General features: G+C 42.6%; 1 protein-coding gene across 1 annotated transcript in view; it reads right to left on the bottom strand.

Annotated features, from left to right (window-relative positions):
- Nucleotides 1–9,742, bottom strand: part of LOC104809809 — a 22,324-nt gene that overhangs the window by 10,992 nt on the left and 1,590 nt on the right. The window lies entirely within an intron of this gene.

The following is a 9,742-nucleotide window of genomic DNA, read 5'->3' on the forward strand; positions in this document are numbered from 1 at the left end:
ATTGCACGTCCTGATTTCGCTTCACCGAATGTTCCCCCTCGAGGCACAGGACCTGCACCCCTCCCGCGTCACCTCCCGTGAAATCTGCGGTTTGCATTTTGAACTTTTGTCTGATGAGAAACATCACAGCTATGTGGTCGGTAGAAGGTGTTGCTTCCACCACCGAAGTTACTTCGTCTTTGTTCATGTGCGTCCTTCGACGCCCTCTTGTGCTTTGCCCGGAAGAGGTACCATTAGACCGACTTTTTTCAATTTCGTGTACCCTTTTTGTTTCCTCTATTACACTCGCCCACAGGTTCTTAGGCAGGTTCCTTGACCTCGCCGCATGTTGCACTTGCCTAGTGCACGTTATACTACGAACATAATGCAAATACGTTCAGATTGTTAACGATAATTACGACCGCTATTCACTACGAACATAATGCAAATACGACCATCTAATTAACGATAACTACGACCGTGTCTACAACTATAGCAACTTACCATGAGTGGGATTACAATCCCATGAAGGGTCACCTGGAATTGTCATTCTTTTCTATCTATGTTACTTTGTGTTATGTTATGGATTTGCTTGTTGTCCTGCAGGTTTCAAACTCTAACCTGCGTTGAACGGTGCAGTTTTAAGAATTATCTAACACATGCGATACTATTACTTTTTCCGCAGTTCTTCCCCGCAGGTTGTTAGGCAGGTTCCCTGACCTCGCCGCATTTTGCACTTGCCTAGTGCACGTTATTGGTCTCGTTCCTAACCATAGGTCGTCGGATTCTGCAGATCTGCGCGCTCTGACCAAAGCCAAAAAAAGGTCTGATCTGGCGTTTTCACGTTCCGCAGGTCATATCCTCGTATTGCACGTCCTGATTTCGCTTCACCGAATGTTCCCCCTCGAGGCACAGGACCTGCACCCCTCCCGCGTCACCTCCCGTGAAACCTGCGGTTTGCATTTGTGAACTTTTGTCTGATGAGAAACATCACAGCTATGTAGTCGGTAGAATGTGTTGCTTCCACCACCGAAGTTACTTCGTCTTTGTTCGTGTGCGTCCTTCGACGCCCTCTTGTGCTTTGCCCGGAAGAGGTACCATTAGACTGACTTTTTTCAATTTCGCGTACCCTTTTTGTTTCTTCTACTACACTCACCCGCAGGTTGTTAGGCAGGTTCCCTGACCTCGCTGCATGTTGCACTTGCCTAGTGTACGTTATACTACGAACATAATGCAAATACGTTCAGATTGTTAACGATAATTACGACCGCTATTCACTACGAACATAATGCAAATACGACCAACTAATTAACGATAACTACGACCGAGTCTACAACTATAGCAACTTACCATGAGTGGGATTACAATCCCATGAAGGGTCAGCTGGAATTGTCATTCTTTTCTATCTATGTTACTTTTGTTATGTTATGGATTTGCTTGTAGTTCTGCAGGTTTAAAACCCTGACCTGCGTTGAACGGTGCAGTTCTTAAGAATTATCTAACACATGCGATACTATTAATTTTTCCTCAGTTCTTCCCCGCGGGTTGTTAGACAGGTTCCCTGACCTCGCCGCATTTTGCACTTGCCTAGTGCATGCTATTGGTCTCGTTCGTAACCACAGGTCGTCGGTTTCTGCAGACCTGCGCGCTCTGACCAAAGCCAAAAAAAGGTCTGATCTGGCGTTTTCACGTTCCGCAGCCATATCCTCGTATTGCATGTCCTGATTTCGCTTCACCGAATGTTCCCCCTCGAGGCTCAGGACCTGCACTCCTCCCGCGTCACCTCCCGTGAAACCTGCGGTTTGCATTTTGAACTTTTGTCTGATGAGAAACATCACAGCTATGTATTCGGTAGAAGGTGTTGCTTCCAACACCAAAGTTACTTCGTCTTTGTTCGTGTGCGTCCTTCGACGCCCTCTTGTGCTTTGCCCGGAAGAGGTACCATTAGACCGACTTTTTTCAATTTTGCGTACCTTGTTTGTAGGGGTGTCAATTTGGGCCTGAGGTTCGAAGCCTGGCCCGACCCAACCCGAAAAATAGCGGACTTCGGGCTCGAATCGAGCCGGCCCGGAAGCAAGAAAATTTAAACAAAAAAAAGGAAAAAACAAAAAAATGCACGTCCTGATTTCGCTTCACCGAATGTCCCCCCTCGAGGCACAGGACCTGCACCCCTCCCGCGTCACCTCCCGTGAAACCTGTGGTTTGCATTTTGATTATGGATTTGCTTGTTGTTCTGCAAGTTTCAAACCCTGACCTGCGTTGAACGGTGCAGTTCTTAAGAATTATCTAACACATGCGATACTATTACTTTTTCCGCAGTTCTTCCCCGCAGGTTATTAGGCAGGTTCCCTGACCTCGCCGCATTTTGCATTTGCCTAGTGCACGTTATTGGTTTCGTTCGTAACCACAGGTCGTCGGTTTCTGCAGACCTGTGCGCTCTGACCAAAGCCAAAAAAGGTCTGATCTGGCGTTTTCACGTTCCGCATGTCATATCCTCGTATTGCACATCTTGATTTCGCTTCACCGAATGTTCCCCCTCGAGACACAGGACCTGCACCCCTCCCGCGTCACCTCCCGTGAAACCTGCGGTTTGCATTGTGAACTTTTGTCTGATGAGAAACATCACAGCTATGTGGTCGGTAGAAGGTGTTGCTTCCACCACCGAAGTTACTTCGTCTTTGTTCGTGTGCGTCCTTCGACGCCTTCTTGTGCTTTGCCCGGAAGAGGTACCATTAGACCGACTTTTTTCAATTTCTCGTACCTTGTTTGTAGGGGTGTCAATTTAGGCCCGGGGCCCGAGGCCCGAAGTCCGGCCCAACCCAACCTGAAAGATAGCGGACTTCGGGCTCGAATTGGGCCGGCCCGAAAGCAAGAAAAATAAAACAAAAAAAAAAAGAAAAAAAGAAAAAAATGCACGTCCTGATTTCGCTTCACCGAATGTCCCCCCTCGAGGCACAGGACCTGCAACCCTCCCGCGTCACCTCCCGTGAAACATGCGTTTTGCATTTTGATTATGGATTTGCTTGTTGTGCTGCAGGTTTCAAACCCTGACCTGCGTTGAACGGTGCAGTTCTTATGAATTATGTAACACATGCGATACTATTACTTTTTCCGCAGTTCTTCCCCGCAGGTTGTTAGGCAGGTTCCCTGACCTCGCCGCATTTTGCACTTGCCTAGTGCACGTTATTGGTCTCGTTCGTAACCATAGGTCGTCGGTTTCTGCAGACCTACGCGCTCTGACCAAAGCCAAAAAAAGGTCTGATCTGGCGTTTTCACGTTCCGCAGGTCATATCCTCGTATTGCACGTCCTGATTTCGCTTCACTGAATGTCCCCCCTCGAGGCACATGACTTGCACCCCTCCCGCGTCACCTCCCGTGAAACCTGCGGTTTGCATTTTGATTATGGATTTGCTTGTTATTCTGCAGGTTTCAAACCCTGACCTGCGTTGAACGGTGCAGTTCTTAAGAATTATCTAACACATGCGATACTATTACTTTTTCCGCAGTTCTTCCCGCAAGTTGTTAGGCAGGTTCCCTGACCTCGCTGCATTTTGCACTTGCCTAGTGCACGTTATTGGTCTCATTCGTAACCACACGTCGTCGGTTTCTGCAGACCTGCGCGCTCTGACCAAAGCCAAAAAAAGGTCTGATCTGGCGTTTTCACGTTCCGCAGGTCATATCCTCGTATTGCACGTCCTGATTTCGCTTCACTGTATGTTCCCCCTCGAGGCACAGGACCTGCACCCCTCCCGCGTCACCTCCCGTGAAACCTGCGGTTTGCATTGTGAACTTTTGTCTGATGAGAAACATCACAGCTATGTGGTCGGTAGAAGGTGTTGCTTCCACCACCGAAGTTACTTCGTCTTTGTTCGTGTGCGTCCTTCGACACCCTCTTGTGCTTTGCCCGGAAGAGGTACCATTAGACCGACTTTTTTCAATTTCGCGTACCCTTTTTGTTTCCTCTACTACACTCGCCCGCAGGTTGTTAGACAGGTTCCCTGACCTCGCCGCATGTTGCACTTGCCTAGTGCACGTTATACTGCGAACATAATGCAAATACGTTCAGATTGTTAACTATAATTACGACCGCTATTCACTACGAACATAATGCAAATACGACCATCTAATTAACGATAACTACGACCATGTCTACAACTACAGCAACTTACCATGAGTGGGATTACAATCCCATGAAGGGTCAGCTCGAATTGTCATTCTTTTCTATCTATGTTACTTTTGTTATGTTATGGATTTGCTTGTAGTTCTGCAGGTTTCAAATCCTGACCTGCGTTGAACGGTGCAGTTCTTAAGAATTATCTAACACATGCGATACTATTACTTTTTCTGCAGTTCTTCCCCGCAGGTTGTTATGCAGGTTCCCTGACCTCGCCGTATTTTGCACTTGCCTAGTGCACGTTATTGGTCTCGTTCGTAACCACAGGTCGTCGGTTTCTGCAGACCTGCGCGCTCTGACCAAAGCCAAAAAAAGGTCTGATCTGGCGTTTTCACGTTCCGCAGGTCATATCCTCCTATTGCACGTCCTGATTTCGCTTCACTGTATGTTCCCCCTCGAGGCACAGGACCTGCACCCCTCCCGCGTCACCTCCCGTGAAACCTGCGGTTTGCATTGTGAACTTTTGTCTGATGAGAAACATCACAGCTATGTGGTCGGTAGAAGGTGTTGCTTCCACCACCGAAGTTACTTCGTCTTTGTTCGTGTGCGTCCTTCGACGCCCTCTTGTGCTTTGCCCGGAAGAGGTACCATTAGACCGACTTTTTTCAATTTCGTGTACCCTTTTTGTTTCCTCTATTACACTCGCCCGCAGGTTGTTAGGCAGGTTCCATGACCTCGCCGCATGTTGCACTTGCCTAAAGGCACGTTATTGGTCTCGTTCGTAACCACAGGTCGTCGGTTTCTGCAGACCTGCGCGCTTTGATCAAAGCCAAAAAAAGGTCTGAGCTGGCGTTTTCACGTTCCGCATGTCATATTCTCTTATAGCACGTCCTGATTTCGCTTCACCGAATGTTCCCCCTCGAGGCACAGGACCTGCACCCCTCCCGCGTCACCTCCCGTGAAATCTGCGGTTTCCATTTTGAACTTTTGTCTGATGTGAAACATCACAGCTATGTGGTCGGTAGAAGGTGTTGCTTCCACCACCGAAGTTACTTCGTCTCTGTTCGTGTGCGTCCTTCGACGCCCTCTTGTGCTTTGCCCGGAAGAGTTACCATTCGACCGACTTTTTCAATTTCGCGTACCCTTTTCTTTTCCTCTATTACACACGCCCGCAGGTTGTTAGGCAGGTTCCATGACCTCGCCGCATGTTGCACAGTGCACGTTATACTACGAACATAAATCAAATACGTTCAGATTGTTAACGATAATTACGACCGCTATTCACTACGAACATAATGCAAATACGACCATCTAATTAACGATAACTACGACCGTGTCTACAGCTATAGCAACTTACCATGAGTGGGATTACAATCCCATGAAGGGTCAGCTGGAATTGTCATTCTTTTCTATCTATTAACCTTTGTGTTATGTTACGGATTTGCTTGTTGTTCTGCAGGTTTCAAACCTGGACCTGCGTTGAACGGTGAAGTTCTTAAGAATTATCTAACACATGCGATACTATTACTTTTTCGCTGTTCATCCCCGCAGGTGAGTAGTATTTTTAATTTAATTTTAATTTATTAGAGGGAAAAATACTTACAAGCTATGCGACATGCGATACTGATTAGAGTGCAGTAATTTTTTTATTTGTTTTTGTTTAGTTTTTCTGATATTTTCCCTCCATTTTTCTCGTTTCCCTTCCACTTCGGTTTCAGGGTGTTTTTGTCACTTTCGTTGTAGCAGCAAAGGTATGCAGGTCATTTTAAACTTAAAAAAGTATACAATGCAAAGATTGATAAATAAAAGTATACCTTGCAAAGACCCTTTTTTTTTTGGCACACTAGCGCTAATTTCCTCTAAAAATTATTCCTTTTAACAAAAAATATTTTTCATGAAGAAATTTCTATACAAAACCGAAAAATGTATTTAAAAAAACCACAGTGTATACATGTATATTTGTGTATATGTATATACATGTATATGTGTATGTATATATATATATATATATATATGTATATGTAGTCGGTTCATTGCATTGTTTTGCCGGGTGTTACAAATCCATGTAAAAAATGCTAAATAAAAATAAAACAATATTCGTGGGATGTATTGTATGGTTCTAGCATTACTTTATTTTTCTAGCATTAAACATGACATTAAATACATTTACTTTTCTTTGGCAAATAGACACCTTCTTCCCAAACAAAAGCTAATCTATCACATACATAAAGAAAATAGTTTGTCTCCTTACGAAAGCCAAAAAATATATACTTAAATCAAAAACACAAAAGCGCAGTGTGTAATATATATATGAATATATGAATATGTATATACGTGTATATATGTATGTGTATATATTCGGTACATTGCATTTTTTGCCGGTTGTTAGATATACTAAATAAAAACAAACGATACTAGTGGGTGTGTTGTATGCTTCCAACATCGATCTTCTCCCATATGCCTCGGACCTTTTGTCGGATAGAATATTCCTTATTAATTGATAACCTTTTTTCAGATAGAATTAATGTCATCATTTTTATCTTATATGACCAATTCTCCCATGTGGTGTGCTGCGCCTTCCTCCTTCCTCGTACCTTTTTTCAGATGGAATTAATGTTCATACTCTATCTGATATGACCAACTTGCCGGTGTCGCTTTACATGTCCGTTTCATTTTATATGTACTTTAAGATTCAAACACACAAATTTTAAAAAATAATGATTTATTCAAAATACACTTATTTATTATATAGAAAATTATTATTTCTAAATATATAAAACATTTAAGTATTATTAATTATTGTTGGGGACGGCGGTTGTTGACGACAGCAAAACTCCGGCAATTCGAGCGATTCCAGATAATTACCTGAAATTAAAAAAATATTTTGTCGAGGCCTGTGAAACACAGTTTCTTTAAGTTCGATTTCCGTGCCACCTCTAAAGCTTCGAGGCTATTGGAGCACGGTGAACTCCCAGGATACAACGACCGCGTATTTGGAAGAAGCTTTCCAAATACCAAGCGAACTCAGAGAGAGATATGAGCAAATATGTGAATGCTCTTTTTTTCTCTAGAATGCTTGTTTCATTTTCTGTGTGGTTTATGAGCTAACCCAAGACCCCTATTTATAGTAGAGGGGAGAATCTCAAAACAAATCAATTTGAATTTCAAAATTCAAATTTGATTTTATCTTGATATTATCTCAATCTTATTTTAATCATATTTGATAGATTTTCTGCGGATTTGAATCCAATTTGAATTTGAATTTGAATTTCAAATTCAAACAAGAATATTCTCTTAATATTCTGCAGATTTAAATTTATACGGACCGGGCTTCTCACGGGCTAGGCCCGTTTTGATTCTATCAAATACACCCAAATCCAACACAATTTACAACCAATTACACAGTTCATAGTGACATCTAATTCGAAACAAAGTAAAACCTTACAGATAATGCCTAAACAGATTGAATAGATGAGTGGAGAATGTTAATAGATTTAGGCCCACAGTCTGTTGGTTTTAATGCTCTAGGATACTCCGTGATATGACATTTTGACTCATCAGATTGGTTACCACTTTCTTCAGACTTTTTCTCAGAGTTTTCTTCAGATTCACCACCACTTTCTTGCGTCGTTTCTTCACTTTCGTTCCCATCCTCAGATTTTTTTTCTTCCAAGCTCTCTTCCACTTGAATTTTCTTGTTTTGCTTCACCACATCGCCTTTTGTTTCTACTTCTCTAGCATTTGAATTTTTCTCCCCATCACCACCTTCGTTTCTTTCCTCCTCTGACTCAGTGTTCTAGCCGGAGTTCTGATCATCCTACTTCTCCTCAGCAGATAACTCCGCATAATTCTTCTCTACATTACTCTCTGCCACGACCTCATTTTCCTCATTCTTTTCATCAGAATCTTTCCTGGAAACCTCTTCTTTCGTGAAGTCAATGTTGAAACTTTCAAAATCTTTTGTAGTTTCCCTCGACCACAAGCCCAAAGACTCAGCCAGGGAAGAAGACGATGGTGACATGAACATCCATGCCCCGATCAGGCAGAGGGAAACAAGCAAAACTATGGTAATGGTTAAGCAATAGCTCGATGACTTCCTCCCTTCCTAATTCCATTAGGATTCCTATTCCAATTGGATTCGATCGCCATGGACTTCGTGGTCAGATTACCGCTCACACCAAGCAAGAAGAACGCCATTTGGGTAGTCGTGGATCGACTAACCAAATCCGCTCATTTTATTCCCATCCCTCAGGAGTATCCGATCGAGCGGTTGGCGCAGATTTATGTTGATGAGATCATGCGTCTACGCAATACACGTTTGCTTAGAGGATTTCCACGAAATAGCACCTCCACCAACAACGAATATATATCCACTTGTGGATTTATTCTCATTCGAATCTGATATCCAGTTCGCATCAGAATATCCTTCTAATACTGCTGGATATCTTGTATAATGCAGTCCATAATTCTCAGTATACCTTAGATATCTAAGGAGTCTAATTATGGCCTTCCAATGATCACAACTTGGATTGCTCGTATATCTGCTAAGCCTATTCACGGTATTAGCAATATCCGGCCTTGTACTATTCATAAGATGCATTAAGCTTCCTATGATTCTGGAATATTCTAATTGTTGAACTCCCTCACCGTGATGTTTTTTCAAATGAGAATTAACATCAATTGGAGTTCTGGCCTCAGAATTTCCATCTTTGTCAAATCTCTCTAAGATTTGTTTTATATAATGATTTTGGGATAACGCATAACCGTCTTGTGTCTTGATAATTCTCATACCAAGTATTACATCTGCTATTCCCAAGTCTTTCATGTCAAAGTGATTTGATAATATGGTTTTCGTAGCTTTAATCACCTTATCACCACTACCAGTAATGATCATATCATCTACGTAAAGACAGATAATCACAAATTCTGTCTCATTACCTTTGACATATATGCACTTGTCAACCTCGTTGACCCGAAATCCATTTGACAACATTACGCTATCAAACTTCGCATGCCATTGTTTCGGAGCTTGTTTAAGTCCATACAATGATTTCACAAGTTTACACACTTTTCCCTCTTGTTCGTGCACTCTGCACCCTTCAGGTTGAAGCATGTATACTTCTTCTTCCAGTTCACCATTTAGAAATGCAGTCTTTACATCCATCTGATGTAATTCTAGATTATGTAAGGCTGCCAAGGCTATAATAAACCTTATGGATGTTTTCCGAGCGACTGGAGAGTAAACATCGAAGTAATCGACACCCTCAGTTTGTCTATAGCCTTTGACTACAAGTCTCGCCTTGTATTTTTCAATAGAACCATCCGGTTTCATCTTTCTTTTGAAGATCCATTTATAACCCAATGGTTTGCATCCTTGTGGAAGATCCACGAGTTCCCAAGTGTGATTTTGTCGGATTGATTCAATCTCACTCTTCACTGCTTCCTTCCAATAAGGAGCTTCGGGAGATGACATAGCCTCTTGATATGTCTGTGGTTCTTTATCCAACATAAACGTTAGATAATCAGAACCAAAAGAAGTCGGTTTCTTTGCCCTTTTACTTCTTCTAGGCTCTTCATCCTCTTCATCTAATTGCTTAGAAGATTCATTAATTATTTGAGATTCCATACCACTTGGATCTAATTCTATCC

The sequence above is a fragment of the Tarenaya hassleriana genome, unplaced genomic scaffold, assembly GCF_000463585.1.
Source record: "Tarenaya hassleriana unplaced genomic scaffold, ASM46358v1 Cleome168, whole genome shotgun sequence".
NCBI classification, from domain to species: domain Eukaryota; kingdom Viridiplantae; phylum Streptophyta; class Magnoliopsida; order Brassicales; family Cleomaceae; genus Tarenaya; species Tarenaya hassleriana.